Raw genomic sequence first — 18,876 nt, 5'->3', positions numbered from 1 at the left:
TAAAATACCAAAGGATTACAATAAAAAGAGACTCTTGTAAAACTTAAGTGTCTTTTTGAAAATAAGATCCAATGTTTGTTTGGGGGGGGGGGGGGGGGTAATTAAATTAAAACAGCTAACTCCATATTCAACCTATATCCATTGTTTCTCCTTTTCTTTACAAGGTTACTATCTAATTTTGTAAAGTTTTTTTGTAAAAAATGTAAAGGTATTTTAGTCATTTTAAATAAAAATAGCTTGTTATCACTTTCTTTTTATCAAATATGTCAATTATTTATTATCAATTTTTACACTTTTATCAAAGCATATCAACTACTTCATATCAATTTTAGCACTATTATTCAAATACATAATCAACTATTTATAAAATCAATTTCAACATTCAAACTCACATTTGAATTCACATCACTAAGATTCATTGTTCGATTTTCAATCCCTAAATCTTGATTCGCAGTGGATATAAGTCATTAAAAGAGATAACATTCTCTAATAAAAAAGAAGTAATATTAGGACTTGGACCCAATATTTATATGGGTAAGTGGAATATCATAAACTATAAAGTAAACCACTATGATGGAGTAAAATTTGAAAGAGAGTTTCTAAAATTATTTATATTTATAATTAAGGGTTAAAAATTTCTATCTATTTTAAATAAATTTAATACGATACTTAAGGGTATGTTAGGTATAAAGGAAAATATTTTTCACCAAAAATATTTTCTTGATTTTTATTTTTATTTTATGTTTGGTAAATGAATTTTAAGTATTATCCCTAAAATATTTTATATAATCTAAAGCAAATACTATGTAGGGGTAGGAATGTGGGGGTGGCATGTATGAGGATGGTAGAGTATGTTAGAAGATGCACTTATGAAACTTATTTTCTTTATTTTTACTTGGAAAATCATTTTTCTTGTTTTAAGTTTTCCTAAAGAAATATATTTCAAACTTTTTAACCAACAAAATATTCAAGAAAATTCCAATGTAGCAGATACACCCTTAGTGGTAAATAATTTTACATTCAATATATGATTCACACATAAAATTCATCCTAAAGAAGGTGCTTGAATTTGGGTACAAACTACAAAGGATTTATTTAGCATAGTAGATGTTTTTTCCCTTGTTAATTGGGTTAAGGCACTAGTATCCTTAAACTATGACAAAAATCTCAGTGACACGCCTTAATTTAATTAGGGTCCTATTATCCCCCCCCCCTCTCCCCCCCTCCCCTAAACTCATTTTTCTGTATTTTTGTGCATCTTTTGTGCTGACGTGACACCTTCAACCAGGTAAGTTGGTTGCGTTGTATAACAATGAAGCAACGCTCTCTTGGCAGAGTTTTAGGCGGAAAGAGACTTTAGGGCTTATTGGAGCTTTTGAGTATAACCAATCGAAGCTGAAGACGGATCAAGGTAGCTTGCCTGCCAAGCTGATATACGAAGGGTTAAAGGATGGAACGCAGTAAACGTTTGATGTTCCTTTTCTGAAGAAGTCTAAGGGGTTTCCTGTCTTGTTTAAGACTGGACAACTTTTAGGCTATTACGCCTCCTGGGACCCCAATAAATAAGGGGAAGTCAAATGTTGCCTCTTAAAGGGCCCGGATACTGCCTACAATCATTATTTTAAAAGACTTTGTTGGGACTCACCTCGGGGCTCACCGTGGGGCGGGGCTCTAGCAAAACGTCCTGAGACTCAAGTTGGCTTAGTTTTGTAAGACTTACGCCCTAAGCGTGCGATTGTACACCCTAAGCAAGCCCAACACTCAGGGCTCGCCTAACAGATCCTACACAAATTATGTGTTAAAATTGTTGATCCTTATAATTATTGAATAAATGAATGATACTTGTTAGATCGAGATAGATGTTGATAATTGACAAATAGAAGAACAGATGAAAGAAACCAATTGCACTGGCATGTTCCTTTCAGACTGAATCCAACTGGATAAGGAAAACATCAACCACACGAATGAAAAGTTATAAAATGGTAGAATGATTGCTTTTTTGACAAGAAACCAGTGCAAAAAGGTTGTGTCAACGTGGGCTATGTTCATCCAATATGACTAGGACAAGGAAAATAAAAAGAGTATTCGCATTCAAGTAGGAGCTAGTGTTTCAGTAAAGAGCCTTTGAGCTAGTTTTCAGTAAAGAGCCTTTGGGCTAGTTTTCAGTTAAAGAGTAAATGATTTCACAATAAAGCAAGAGAGGAAACTTTGATTTCCAAGATAGCCTGTCAAATTACAGAAGGAAGTATGTTTTTAAAATATAAAGAGCTAGTATATTTTGGAAGTAGTGTTGAACACCGATATGGGGAGAGTTCAGACAACTCACAGCCCCATAAAGCATATAGCCATCATGGGTAGAAAAAGGTCATACTTTTTAGATGAATCCTTTTCGCATAGACTAATGGATCCACTTAGTAGTTCAGGTTTTATACATGTGGCAAGGCAGCGTGAGAAAGATCGATGTATCATCACAATAGCTCTTATGTGATGGTTGTCGATTAAATAAACTCCCACAAAAGTATTTTATATTTTTATATACATCAGATTATTTGTTATTTTACATACATCTTAGAGTTATATGTATCTTTGCATACACACAGAGTTGGCATCATGTTTTTAAACAACTTTTCTTTATATTGCACATGTTTTAAATTGTTTTATATTGAAATGAGTTCAGTTATGTTGAGTTGAGTTGAGCCAGGTAAGTTCTTCAGTTTCTTTCAGATTCTTTTCAAACTTATGTTTATGCTTTAGAATTCCTCTTACATGCTCTTACATTCCATATACTGAGCCATTTGGCCTGCATCTTCTCATGATGTAGACACAGGTATTCAAGATCATCAACAAGAGCTTCGTTGATACATCCGGAAGTTCAAGTTAGTTATGGTGAGCCTCTTTGTTTTCAGAGGATTTCATTTACCTTTCAGTTTAGTCAGGATGTCGTGGGTCTTCTCCCGACTTCCATCTTTATCAGTTAGAGGCTTCATAGATAGTCAGTATAGTTGAGAAGTATGTATTATTCATTTATTGTTATTAAATATTTTAAAGACTTAAGTTACCTATTTTATGGTGAGTTGAATATATTATTTATTCTAAGTTTTTCATTTGAGTTAAAGTTGTACAAAGTTGGGTTATTGAATTTTATTTCAGTTTTTAAGCTTTGTATGCTTGAATCAGTTTTCCGCTTGTAGTCAGCCAGGATGAGGGTTCACTTGGGGACCAACAATGGTCTTCGAATGTCGGCCACGTACAGGGTGTAGGCTCGGATTGTGACAGTTTTGCTAAAGAAGTACCTAAGAAAACCTCTTATTTGTGCACACATTGTGGTAGTATTGGTCACTCAAGGGGTACCTGCCCAATAGTTATAACTTACATGAATAAAAACTTCAAAGTTGCCTCAAATAGAAAAATCAACCATGTTAAAAGAAAAGAATCACGTCAAAGGAACAAGTTGGGGCAAAAGATAAAATCTAAAAATGTTTTACCAATATGAATTTATAGAGATCTCATTCATCCTTTTTATCAATACAAAGGATCCAAGCTAGTATGGGTTCCTAAATCTAACCATTGAATTGGAAGGAAAAGTGAGAGGAAGTAGGCAACATTCACCAATGAACACATGTTGCTCCAGACACATGATTGAAAGTAGAATAAATTCCTCTCACTTGCAAAAGAAAAGGATGGAATAATAGCTTTGACAGTGAAAAAAAAAGTTGAAAAAATAGGCAAGACTAAAGAACACAAATGAAAGAAGACATCATGTTGAAGGAATGAACCAAAATCCACTCAGTATATTACAATTTTGTACTAAGAGAAACAAGCTTGCAAGATGATGATGAGTTGTCAATGATCTCTAAATCAATTATGAAGAAACATGTGAAAGAAACAAGTCCAACCTATGCAGTATCTAACAATTACAAACATGAAAAGTCATATGAGGCGCACTCAGAGTGTGTAAATGCAAGTCCATCAATCAAGAAGGATGATCAACCTAGGAAAATACTTTTAAAAGGAACAATTTAGAACTTGGGGATGATCAAGATCACATGAGTATCCCTCAATGGCTAATGAACATTGCGCATATTGCCCTCTAATCTTGAATATTATGCTCAGTCTTGTACATTAAGTTGTATGTCTCTATACCACTTTTAAAGTCAAGTCACCCATGCACTATAACATTGTATTTGCATCTGTCACATGAGAGAGACTTAGTAAAATTGGAGCAAAATTCAGCATTATCCAGCGATCTAAGGTATGTATACTACAATTGTTCATGACTAAATATAGAATCAATGCACTTGAGCCTGTTCCTTCCACTTGTCCCAAAAGATATATTCATGTCTTACGCTCAATTTTCGGCGTTCTCTACAAAGAATCCAATCATGCTTTCTTGTGATAAAATATAACCAGATCTCTACCCAAGATAAAACTCTTCATCTCAAAGGACTCTCAATACTATTAAACAAATATCCTATTAAAGTAATTTTATTTTTATTCATGATGGATTGATGTTTTATTATAATACTAGTAAGTTTTATTTATTATTTTCTCTTAGGGGAGTAGATTATATAGTATTATAATTTTTTTTTTAGAAATAATGATTCTTTTATTATTAGAAAGTTAAGATATTAGATTATTTATACTTGGTATAATCATGTTAAAAGTTTTATTTTCTATGAGTTTCCTTAATCATGTTTGTAATTATTTCAAATTATTGATGTATTTTTATAAAAAAAATTATTGTATTATAATACTATATTGTAAATTAAAAATTTACAGATTCATAGGGCTTACGCCCCACGTCTCGAGGCTTACGCCTCACCCTATACTAAGTAAAATGCCTTGACTCATGCCCCCGTCTCTTAAAAGACTTATTACAATAAAGAAATATTTTTTGCCTATAAATATTGTGACCATGACCAAAATAATATTATTGTGTGGCAGCAGAAATTTGTCATTGATTTTGTACTTATGATACGACAAAAGTAAAACAAAAAACATGTCTTGCTTGTAATAATTTTGATCATGACTATAACAATATAATTTTCTCCTTGGATAATTTTTTACCATACAGACGGTGTCATGTGATAGTACACAAAATTAATTGTGAGCTCCAAAAGAGATGTTGTGTAACTATAGGAGGAATAATATGGTTGTAGTAAGTCTCAAAAGAAACTTTGTAAGTTTCGAAAGAATTGAAAAGAAAAAATTATAATATTGAGACTATATATTATGGAAAGATTTAATATCTTCAGATTACTCTAATCAAAGCAAGTTATAAATATTTATGTAAAAGATTATCCACCTTTTTATTTATCTTGTTTGTTGTATACAAACATGAGCATGATGATGAAATCACATGGAGAAGTAAATTAAAAATTTACTAGAATTATGATCAGTTGTTCATTTAGATTCAAATGTGATGCAAAAGTAATTGAGAATTCATGTGGCTATACATTGAAGAAATGAAAGATTCTTCAAGAATTTCCGTGTTACTTGTTCTCATGATAAAATGATCATTGTACTAACTAAGGTTGAAATTGCATCCTCTTAAATTTTGAAACATATAAAAAATGAATGTGGTCTCATTCACCTGCCATGTAGACCATTTGAAAGGTTATTTGCTCGAGGTGTTAAAATAAGAGCACAATTTCAAAAATGAAATTATGTTGATAATGCTGGTTTGTTTAGCCAACAAGATTTTCCTATCACAATTGGTTTAGGGTTAGGAATCAAATAATATTCATCTAAAGTTTGAATGTGTGATATCTAATTTAATTGTTCCATCACGCACAAAGATAGATCCCCAGATGAGGTAGGGTGAATATTAGATTTTCTAACATTAGGGAGACAGATGACTGACAATTGAAAATTATGTGTGAGATAAATTTTTAGATCTTCGTTAAAAAAATGTAAACTTAAAGTTCATGAGACAATTCATTTGCAAAATGTTGCAAATCAATCGCCAGATATATTTGTTGATCCTATGTTATAATTCAGCTGCACATACTTCAACAAGAAGTCTTTGAAGGATAAAATCAATGGCATGCCTATAGCGTGATAGATCAATAGATTACAAAAATAAAACTTCTTGAAGAAAGAGATGAACAAATGATCAAGATGGTCAGAATAATACGGCAAGTGCTTTAAAGGAGCATTATGACATAACACTTCATAAAATCGTGGCAATGATTCAGATACCTGAAAATGATGAAAAATGAAGATATCTCTATAAGTGATGGCATAGTGAAATCGCGTTAAATGACCGACAATGATATTTTCTTGTATTAAGTAGTGATCAATGTTATACATGGTGGAAAAGATCTTGAATTCAAATATGTCATATTGCATGTGTGGATAGATAAATGATTCAAATAAAATGCACAATTGAAGTATATTTTGTTTCACTTAGAAAAATGATGTTTTGAAGTTATAGTCCATAGATCAAGGTATAACGGCAATGGGGTACAAATGAATCAATTTGAGAAAGTATATACGCAAGATATAAAGTACGACTTGTGCCTCGAAGAATAACATATTTTCACAAAAGTCTTGATATTATATTAAATGGAGATATATTGTCACGGTCTAAACCCATCAGGTCGTGCGATCACCTACTCTAACACCTAGATAGGAGAATTTTTATTACCCAAATTTAAAGACGAAAAAGGCTGAAGTAAATAAAATATAAGAAAGCTCTTTAATAACTGAAACAGTCATGAAAACTCAAGATTAATGAACCATATTTTACAATTAACCAAAATCCCTCTCAAGGAACTGGTTTAAATATGTATAAGAGCAACTAAGAAGACACACAACATAAAATAAAATATGACACAACTCTCACCCTAAGAATAGAGGAGTAAAAGCTATCGGAAATCATTGGCGTCTTCACTTATGAAACATCATTGAATCCTGCAATCAGACAGCTATGCCAGGTGGCATATAAAGAGTAGTATCAATACAAACAACACGTACTGATAGGCATCATCAATCGATCCGAACCCACCACATAATCATCATGCAAAATAAATAAGAAGCATGCATCTTGAACATAAAATTAGGGGGCCCATCCACCCATTCACCACTCTCATTGCAAGTAACATTACCTTGGAATTTATACGCCCTATTTCCTTTCACTGCCAACGGTAACCTCTAAGTCATTTATGCCTCACATCAGATCATAACCTAGCCATTTTATCACGTAATATTTTTCTTGAACATTAGAGTGTAAATTGCCACTCCCTACCTTATACGCTCCAATTTATACGACATATAACAAGTAGCCCCAATTTAGCCAATCGATATATAAAACTCTAACCATTGTTATAAAATAGTCTGACTTTCAGAAATTCTCAATCACCACCTACAATGTTTAACATGTAATTTCGATCCACACAAGAAAAACCCCAATATTTAAAACATAAATTCGGTCATTCAGGAGCCAATATGTCATAATTATAACCAAATAAATAAACTTGATTCTCTCATGGAACCCATACACAATTGTTAGTGTACCGACGTGGTACCTGAACCAATATGTATCGGCATGGTGTCCGATCCAATAATAATGTCTATATATATATCGACGTAGCACCCGATCCAATAATAATAATATATATAAACGTGGTACCCAATCCTATAATATATATGTATGTATGTACCAGCATGGTGCATGTATAGCTCTAGTCATATGTACGAACATAATGGTGCATGTATAGGTCGATTGGAGGGAGGATACGTCAAAGAAGACCAAACTAAACATATTTCATCAAAATTCTGTTTCACACATGATCTTCAATAAAATGGTGAAATAGAAGTTCAAAAGATGAGTTCAAGTGATAATCGAGATATGAAATTTTTATATAAAATTGAACAGATAGACACATTCATCTTACGCGGCGTCCTACATGGAAATTTTGTGTCCTATGTGCATGGTGTCCTGCATGTATTATGTCATGTAGGATATGTGTATACTTGTTCAATTTTTTTACAAATTTAAGTGTCTACTTATTAACACCAAAAGTTGAAAAACATAAATGTTAGCTGAAACCAAATTAAATGACATATTTATATATTATGAGTTGTGAATACAAGTCGCCACTAATTTTTTTTCCAGTAGCACCCATCAAAAATTTATTTTATGAAACATGTTATTGTAGTGACCTAGTCGCGACAAAATTTGATTATTAGTGGCAACTTCCATAAGTCATCACATGTAACATTTAGTTTTGGAAGTACTTGCCACAACTTAATGGTCGCTAAAAACAATTGTGGCGACTTTGAAGATTCTATGACGACTTTAGTTGTCACAAAAAGATGAGTTTCTTGTAGTGGCTAAAGGTATACAATATATACCATAAGCATTTCATCATGCCATACGTGTATCTATGTATGCAATTTTAAATGATATTTAGACATATGATTAGGAAGGAGTGAAGGAAAGAAAAAAAGATTCTGATAGGGAAATATTTTGATGGATTGAAGATTTAAGAACAAAATCAAAGAAAAGAATGTGTCTTAAGAAAGTAACCACTAATATTTATATTATATCTATTGGTGTTTTATAATGAACTTTAGTATATTCCTTTGTTTACATAGGCTTTAATTTCCCAACTTTAAAAAAAAAAAAAAGGTTCTTTCTTTCTCTTTGGTTTAAGTGTTTATTATGGGATCCTCCTTCCTTTGCTTTTCTCTTTCCCCTACTAGATAGATTTAGATATTTTTTTAAAAAAATTTTTTTTGCTCAATTATGAGATAATTAACCTGCTAATTAAACAAATCATGTTTGTAGAATTGAATCAAAATATCATATCAACCATATTATAAACAGAAATCTTTTAGCATATTTATATTGGCAATTTGGCTTCATAATTGAATTCAAGATGTCATATAAGTGTCCAATTAAATAATTAACAAGATTATTAAGATCCACTATTTGGTAATATTAACTTACATTATCCAAATTAATTCACACTTGATGGGTGGTTTGAACTTTGAATAATCTTAACAGTGGTGGTGAGACTGTTCCATTCTTAATTAGAGATTTTAGATTCAAGCTCTGAATATGAAGAAAATCCTATTAGAAATGTCACTCCCTAAATGAGCCTTACAGTACGCGATTCAAATTTAGTCAGTGTTCCATAAAGGCACCAAACCCTGATAAAATAAATAATCTTATACTAGTAGTAAGAGGATCATATGGTGGGGGTTTTATTTGGCCCCATTTGTAGATGCATAATATAATGGACAGAAAAAATGTATTTGTATGGATAACGTTGCATTTAGCTTTATTTAAGGGGCGGAGCGGAATGAATTCCTTTGGCAAAAAATTACATTATTTATATCTAGTTAATATTTTTATATATATGTATGGTAAATATTGAATCTCTTTTGATTCTTTGTATATTTACCTTTTTTTTCATATTTTAAATTTTCTTAACAAAAATCCTGAATCCACCATGAAAAAGGTACTGTACCATCTCTATTGGAGTAATTAACAAGACAAGTATAAGAGAAATTTTCTTTTACCTAACTTGGAAATGTATTTTACAACCCAAAAATTCCTTTAAATCTTATTGTAAGAATCTAATATATTATGACTTTACATGAATTATAATTTCTTTTAGTCTTTCTTGGGTCTTTTTTCAAAATTTTCTTGGTCTCAAAAATGACTTAACATGTATTACAATTTGAACTATTTAAATCAGTAGTCAACTCAATACAAATTCAGTGGGTTGAGTAGAACTTTCCCATTGTATATGACAAACAAAAGTGTTGGAAATCATTTAAAATTCAAGTTGTCATTGATTTACATCTTCTAGATATTAATAATAAAGTTGTCATTGATCAAAATTTAATTAAATCTATTTAAAATCATATTATAAACCAATTATGTAGGATGTCAAATATTTAAACACACAGATAAACTAATTAAAGGGGATAATAAAAGAAGTCCTTTCAAATTTTGGAGGAAACATTAAACTAACTTTTATATTAGTTTGATCATGAAAATTTCAAATAACTTAAAATTATATTGAAAATTTTGAAACCCCAAACTTTGTTTTCACTTTCACTATATTTTTCTTTTTCAAATTTATCCTAATTAGTTTTAAATTTGTATAAAATTGACCTCATTTAAATCATATCATGATTTCAAGAAAAGTGCTCATATATTCAAACAACCAAATATTATTTGCAAAAATTATTAACGAATACAACTCCATCTTCAATTCTAGATTAAAAAAATCAAATAAAGTGAAAAAAAATAGTCATTATAATATGTAGTAGATAGCATATATGATTTAATATATTACACTGTGAAAATATTACTTTTGTAGAGTTGATTTGGTTGAATGTTTCAATTCAGATAAATTAGTTAAGTTGGACGATTTTGCTAGATTTTAAAAATTAAGGGGCATCAGAAATAATCTATCCATATATCTAAGATATGAATTGAGATCTACGTTCACTTTATATTCCTCTTCGTCGGATTATATGGGATATTTTATTGTTGTACATTTTATTATAATTTCATCACATCCAATAAAAGTTAATGGTTAATATGTGAGTAGTTGTTGGTGCAAATCATGGAAAACATGAGTTTTAAGTTAAGTTGCATGTGATGGGATGGGTTTAGGTATCACAAACTAGGTGAATGCAAGGTGGGGTATTACACATGTATTCAAACCACACAACACACAGCAAGAATCACGTTGTAGTAGGACCCAAGTTCCACAACATTCTTAAACAAATGTTTGTCCCTTCTCTTTTATTGTGATTTCTTATTTGTATTGGAGATCGATTAATTCAAATTTACGTTGCATATAAAGTCATATTTGAGGGGAAGTGCTTTCTATTCAAGATTTTTTTTCATATCTACGACTTGAATTCAAAATCTTTGATTAAGAAAGGAGCAGCCTCGTTTAATGCATCATATCTTTTGGTGGTATGTTATTTGTCCTTTTTTTAAAAAAAAAACTAGTGATTTTTATCAATTTGCTACCCTATCGAGCCTTTAGTATGAAGAAAATCATGTTGAAAGCGCTATTTCTGAATGAATGGTGCAGTACGTGATTCAAATTTAGTCGGGAACATTGTGAGGGAAACAAAACAAACAATAATCTGCTACCCTATATTTTATGATATTTTTATTTTGCAATCCTAAAATAATGTAGATCTAGTAACATGGTACTTCCTGCTCCTGCAAATCTCTTCACATGCCTAATGTGTTTTTTTTCTTTCATTTTTACCTTATTAGGTCCTTTCTATTTATTTATTTTATTTTTGCACTAATGTCATGGAATTAAATATTTGTATAAAATAGGAATTCTTTCCCCATAATTTGCCCTTTAGTTTGCGTTTCATCTCTTGTTGCCGTAGGAGATTGTAAAAGTGTCATCAATATCATCATGACATATTGCCTGCAATTTAATCAATTGCTTTTGAAGCAATTATTTCTTGCAATTACCTTGATAAAGAACACAATATATTTAACTAGCTAATTAATCACATGGAATTCATGCACTATATATTATATTGTTATCATCAAATAATAACTAGTAAATGTTATCATAAATTGGCCAACAAAATTAGAAGGGGAACTTTATTGTTTCTCCACTTTCAATTTATTTATCCTATATATACTTCTCTTTTTAATTCGTTTTAAAAAAATATATCTTTAATTTTTTTGACAACTCTTTCATTCAACTTTTAACATGACATTTTTAAAATTACTAGATTAAATGACAATTAATTTAAGACCACAAGTTATAAAAATATGATTTACATTCTTAAATTTCATGTCAAATTAAATTCGACAATCAAATAAAAATGGAGGGAGATATTATTGGAAAGAGGAGCACCATGCTACTACACTCACCTATATGTAGTTAGGGTCATTTGATAGCTGGATAAGATTTAATTTATTCATGTATTATTTTTCGTATAACTTATACGACATTTAATAGTGTTAGGGTTTTGCCCTGATTTTATTACCTTATTTAAAGTTTATTTTTTCCAAAAAGGAAAAACAAAGTATTACCATAAATGCTTTAACTTTTCCGGAAAGGAAAACATTATTTTCTTCCATATTTGGTTTATTCTTTCTTTAGAGGAAAAGTTTGGAACTCTATAAATTGAAGACCCCTCTTCACATACCAACAACAGAAGAACGTCCACAATGTAGTCAATAAAGAGTTTTGTTTATGGGGAGATTTTCTCCTAAACATCTTTATATTTTTCAATATTAGTTTTTTAATATGTAGGCCAATCAACCAAATCATAGAATAATATTATGCTTTTAGTATAAGTATTTTTCATCTAATTTATCAATCATATAATTTGCAATTGTAAGCTTCCGTATGACGCCCTAATCCCTTTCGAACCCAACAGGTAGACAGATAGAAATAATTTATTCATGTATAAAATTAATACAACGTTCGGTTGACGATTTAGAAATTCGCATAACTAATACATAATGTATAAGTTATGAGAAAATCTACGTATTATTTTATGTATGATAGAATGTAAAATTATAACTAATACATAAATAACTAATCCCTATATAACCAATACATACATAAAATAATACATAAATTCTCATAATTGTACTAATTTCTATATTATCAATACCCGCATAACTCTAACTAAGCTGCTGAACGACTTAGTTTTCAATATGTACACACATTTTGTTTTCTTAAAAAAACGTTAATCTTAATAGTGCAATTGACAACTTAGAGATTTAAAAGAATCCATGCGTAAAATGATGGATTTTTTTTTTCTTTTTTAGAATAAGTTGAGACTTGAGAGAGATCATGATGATGGTATCAAATATCTTCTATTAAAAGAAAGAAAAAGTCAAAGTTTTTAGGAGAAGTTTTTTTATTAATAGTTTAAATTAAATTATTTTTGCCAGTCCTTCATACTTGACGTCCTAACCAGATAAGCTCCAAATTAATTTTATGCATGGAATAGTTGATTTGATTGCATTCACAAGAGATTTTAAATAATAAAAAAGCAAAAAACAAAAACTAACAATATCTGTTTTCATGGTCCAAAAACCTCATGATTCATGTTACATTATTAAAATTTAAAAAATAACACGATAAAATCAACTTGTCAAAAAGCACCTTATAGTTTACACTTGATAAGGACCCAAGTGACATGAATTAACCATTATAGATGTTTACACTATATGACCTTGCCAATTAGATTATTCAATTTTAAGAGTTTATTTGCTCCCACATGTTATACGTGTTTGTAGGGAGGTATCAAGGGTTTATTTCAATCTTTTCGATAAAAAATTACATTGTATGTATAAGATAATTTTTTAATATTTATATATATATATATACTATTTTTAAACCACTAAAATCAAAGAAGAAAGATAGCAAGTGATACTGGATTGTACAACTTGGGCCGTGAATGTTATCTTCAGTTTGCAAGTTTGATTCTTGTTTGGTGTGCAAGCTGCCTAATTTTTAAAAATTTAATTCTTTAGAGTTTGTACTTTACACTCTAGTTTATATTTTGCACTCTAATTCACATAATATTTTTTTCAAATACCTGAGTGAAAATCCTAGATCTGCCACTGCGTATTTGGAATTTGGACCATACATAGATTATAACAATTATGTGAAAAGGAATTATAATGACCATTAAGCTCTTCATTTTCAAAAATGAATTTTGATTATAATAAGGTTTATGTTGCTTTTAGGACCATAAGTATACGACATTAATAATTAACTTTCTGAGTATGCAATTGTCAAACAGTATTTTGAATATTGCATTAAATATTACTAATCACATTTGATTTTTCTCTTTAACCAATCAGTGAGTTGTTTCTTTCACTTAAACTAATTATGATGTGATTTGGGAATAATTCAAGTGTGAAGTTCCAATGAAAATTAAAAGAACAACTTAGCACTGGAATATTCTGATCTAAATTAAATTCTATAGTACTATATTGTACTAGTTTCTGAACACGTGCATTGCACGTGTGCTCCATGTGAATTTTTATAGATTCATTAGAAAATTTTATGCAAATCGTGTGAAGTGAGTAATATTTTTTTAATGTGCATCAAGGAACACCAAATGAGGAGAACATTGTAATGTTTAAAATCATCAATTCCTTTGAAGCTACCATTGGTAAATCAATTTCGTTGAAACTATTATCGGTAATTTTGGAACTTTGTGTAGAAGTTAACACACTTCCAATAAAGTCACAAATGACTAATCTGAGCCAAATAACAATACAAACTTACGATAATGATAAAAAATTCATAAAAATTAGATTGGTGAAGTCTAATAGAGAAAACAAACACAAAAGGTAGAAGAAACATACAATATACACACCATTCGTAAGACTTTATTCATATAGATAGAAATAAATATAAACTCAATAAATTATTCATATTCGGAATTCGAAAGCAACAAGTTTAAAGAGGAAAAACAAAAGGCACAGACCATGAGAGGGAAGTAATTGCACTAACAAATCCTATAATTTGCAAATTATGTATAATGAAGTATGCATCATATTTTCTCCAGAATAAAATAATACTTATTTCTGACAAAAGTAGAGACAAAATTTACCAGCGGTGCTTGACATCATATTCATTGCTTCACACACCATAACATATACACATATACACACACACCATAACATATACACATATACACACACACACATATATATATATATATGGAACATGCGTTGCATATATATTTTCAGCTTTTATTATAAAATTTGTGTAATAAAATAATAAATCAAAAATGTATTCTAAAAGCTATGTCACTTGTGAAAATATTTGTTGTTATGATACGGAGACACCATTTAAAATTTGCGAATTCAAAATTTGAACTTGTATTTACTCTAATTCATTACTTTAGTTATTTATTTGCTGAATAGAAATAAACTCAAAAAAATGGACAAACACAGTTACCATCTAGTAATAAATACGTGAAGAAAATCAATATCATATAGCCCCATAATGGTATATAGAAATATGCCGATTGAATTTCATGCTCTAGATTACTATAAATGCATGTAAATACCTCTAACTCTAAATATTGAATTAACTAAGAGAATTGAAATTTAAAGACAAAAGAAATCTTAAAAATTATCAGTAACTGATCAAACAGGATGAATAAACATATTTCTCGACAAAACTTGCTAACAAAGCAAAATAGATGAACATTTATCAATTAAGCCCAAAAGTTTAAATTTGTTGTCTGATTTTATAGCTATTTCTTTTATAATAATAACATATCTCGTGAAATCCGTCTAGGGAGTGTAGGGTGTGCATAGACTTACCTCAATTCAGAAGACCCTCAACTTGAGTCGAGTATACCAAATCAGAGTAAATATGAAAAAGAAAAATGACAGTGAAGAGAATATAATATAATATAACAACTATTATGAAAACAATAACAAAAAAAAAAAGTGCAATAACCGAAACACCATAAAAATAATTGGTGGTAGAAAGCAAAAGTAAGCAGTACAAGAATAAAAGTACTACTATGAAAGACACCACTAAGCCTAAACCCTTTGGAAAGCAAGAGAACACTCCACTACAATCTTCTACCTTAATCAGCGGTCTCCATGCTTAAGCATTTTTTGTAATTGATGAAATCAGTTTCTTTTTTCTTATGAGCTTTGAAAGGAGAATTAGCTTATGTATTTGCCAATAATAATTTTACCTCATGCACATGATATTTATAAGCCAAAAGTTTGCCTAGAATTCTGTAGAAAGCTCAAAAGTTATGTTGAAGAATAGAGAGACATTCTTAAAATGTCTTTTAAATTAAAACACCTTTTCATTTTTAGTATTTAATATAATATAATATGATATAATTATTATTTAACATTTAATTGCTTAGATATTTTATAACATTTTGAATTAAGATAGGGGTAAAATAGTATTTCAATTTTTACTTTTGTGACTTCCCACTTTTAGTATAATATGATATATGGCTAAATTAGACAAAATGTCCATTAGGTTAAATTTTTGTATAAGGTACAATTTTTTTTATATATATTTAGGGGCTAATTAGATTCTATCTCGGAAGTTTTTCAGAGTACAAAAATCTCGGATTTTTCATTGCTCTTGGATACATTCTTTGGTTGTCCGATATATTGCAAATGATAAATTACTTAATGAGAGAGATGTATCCAAGAGAGGATGGATGTATCCGAGAGGGGATAGAGATGTATCCGAACCCAACAAATTGTACCTATTAGACACTCTTTTGACTCAAATGTTTGAAAAGTTTTTGTGTGTGTGTTAGCGTTCATCACATAAATAAGTTAACGACTTAAAATATGTCACCTCCTTTAATTATATGCTTTAGTTTCAATAAGCCATCAAACATTAGGTTTAGTCCAATTGAAGCCAATGTGAATATGTTAAAGCTTTGTTCCCTTAATGCAATTAGTGTTGATCGCACTAGATGCATATATAGCAGATATTGAATCCTCTTGGCTTCTTCTTTTCTGCCTTTTTTTATATTTAGGAATCTCTTGGTGACAATCCGCAATCCATCAATGACACTAAACATTTCTTGTCACGCAGAAAACGGGGTCAAATGACAAGGGAAGACCTACCCCTTTGTTTCCTCACGGAGTATAGCTCACCATCCAAACATCTAATTGGAAAGCGACTTCAAATGACTAGTTGATTGAAATCAGCTCAGTTAGGGTGTCTTCCTGTTAATATTTGACTATCATAGACACCGTGAAGATAAACAAAAGACGAACCTTACACGAAAAAATACCAGCCCAACAATACAACATTTTTATGTCCTCTTCTGCACATATAGTAGATACAGGTACATTCATATGTTCATATGTTAGTACAGAATGAACATTATGTTCATGATGGTGTTATACATGTTGAGAACCATCCGAAGCACGGGCAAGTACACTATATATATCCCTATCTCCATACAACAACGTTTCGGGAGTCTTAAGCCCACAGCCAATTACACAAGTGATAGGCATCAGTACTAGTTACCAAATTGTTGACCAAGGGCAAAATACGCGATGTATAAGGCAAAACCCCTTCAGGAAACCCGATATCCTTAAGGAATTCCGGGATGTCATGAGCTGAGTATGTAACATTAGGGGTAACAACAAGTGGTGTTTTAGTGTTAAAACACTTTTGGAAAAGGCAAGAGCCACATGTTACTTTCAGAACTCCTCTGTTCTTCCCTTACTAGTGTGTTACCAGAAGCAAAAGTGAGCATTTGCATAACTGTTCCTTCCCATGGTGTGTCCAATGCTATCAATCAGACTGCCTGTAACTACTCGGATTCCGAACGAGTAGTTACTGGACATATAAACCTCCTAAGCTGTGAGAAACAAGAATAACAGGTTTACCTCCATTTGAATTGCTCGCACTTTCTATCAGTTCAAGTCCTCGAGAAATTTCAAATCAACATGTCTTGGATTACCGTCTGCAGCTAAACCATAACGAAAATCGTATGGTGCTCCAAACAGATTTTTGCCATTTCTATAGCCTACTTCTTCCAAAGCCTTCACAAGCGGCTCCATATATGCTGTAATTTTCCTAAACATGTTAAAAGTAAGTTACTACAAGGAATTTCTGGATGAGTTATTGGCTGAAACAAACTGAATTTCTTGAATCATACGTTACTAGTATGGCGTTGTATGATAACACCATACCGGCAACATATGACATTTTGATCAATCCAAGGCAATTTTTTTTTCTTTTTTTGTAATGGTATCAGGCTAACTTGTATGTGCTTCAACTGGATAACAAGATTGTGCATTTTCAACACTAAGAATAATAAATAATCTAGAAGGTGATAGACTAGAGGGGTTCTTGACATCATCTATCGGGAACTTAACAGAACTTGTCTCTCTGAATCTAGGCAGGAACAAGTTTAGAGGACCAGTGCCAGAGAGTATTACTTATTTGAGGAAACTTACAAGTCTTCAACTTTATGAGAATTTTTTCTCTAGTAGTCTTGTTAATGACATTGGTGTCCTTACAAAACTTGAAATTCTTGATGTCGCGAATAAAAAGCTATCTGGTTCAATCCCTTCATCGACTACATCACTTAGAAGTTTGACGCGATTAGACCTGTCTAACAATGAATTGACCGGGAAAATTCCTCAACTCAACGGTTTATGGAAACTCCATTCATTTGACATTTCCAATAACCAAATTTAAGGGAATTTGCCACAACTTCCATCGAAGATCAAGACATTGTCACTAAGCCACAACTTGCTATCAGGACACATTACCACAGTGCATAAACTTAGACATCTAAGAACATTAGACCTTAGTGAAAACAGATTTTCAGGAGGAATAAACTAAGGGATCTTCATGTTACCTGAATTAAGTCACGTAAGCATTTCAGTAAACCGGTTCACAGTGTTTGAGGTGGTAGAATTCTCTGATAAAGAATCACAGCTTCACACGTTAGACGTAAATGCCAATCGTCTACATGGTCATTTGCCTGTGAACTTGGATACTTACCCAAACTTAACAGAAATAAACCTTAAACATAACCTGTTTTCGGGTGAGATTCCATCGGAATATTGGTCAAGACTCAGGTTTTCATGGAGAAGTCTCAACTTGGAATATAATAACCTGGAGGGATCGGTTCCTCGAGAGCTCAACAAGACTTTAGAAGGGGTTCAGGGAAGTTTTGAACACAACTGTCTCATTTGTCCAAAGGGCTTTCAGCTATGTCATGGACAGAGGACAGCTTCAGAATGTCATGGAGTAGACCATAATTAGCTGAGAATGTTTTGAAAATTACATTGCATTTTTTTTAATGTTTTCCCAGTTTCCAATATAGTTTATAAGTTGCATTTTTTTTTATGTTTTCCTAGTTTCCAATATAGTA

At 31.0% G+C, this 18,876-nt stretch overlaps 1 protein-coding gene and 1 pseudogene across 1 annotated transcript in view; one reads left to right on the top strand and one right to left on the bottom strand.

The window, feature by feature from the left end:
• Positions 1-18,876, bottom strand: part of LOC125830524 (uncharacterized) — a 338,210-nt gene that overhangs the window by 268,983 nt on the left and 50,351 nt on the right. The gene's annotated exons all lie outside the window — the stretch shown is intronic.
• Positions 17,180-18,767, top strand: LOC125830539 (LRR receptor-like serine/threonine-protein kinase GSO2; annotated as a pseudogene).

The sequence above is a fragment of the Solanum verrucosum genome, unplaced genomic scaffold (genome assembly GCF_900185275.1).
Source record: "Solanum verrucosum unplaced genomic scaffold, falcon-dt-bn FXZP01000075.1, whole genome shotgun sequence".
Classification (NCBI taxonomy): Eukaryota; Viridiplantae; Streptophyta; class Magnoliopsida; order Solanales; family Solanaceae; genus Solanum; species Solanum verrucosum.
The sequence above is the reverse complement of the archived record's forward strand: the minus strand, read 5'-3'. Positions and strand labels throughout refer to the sequence as shown.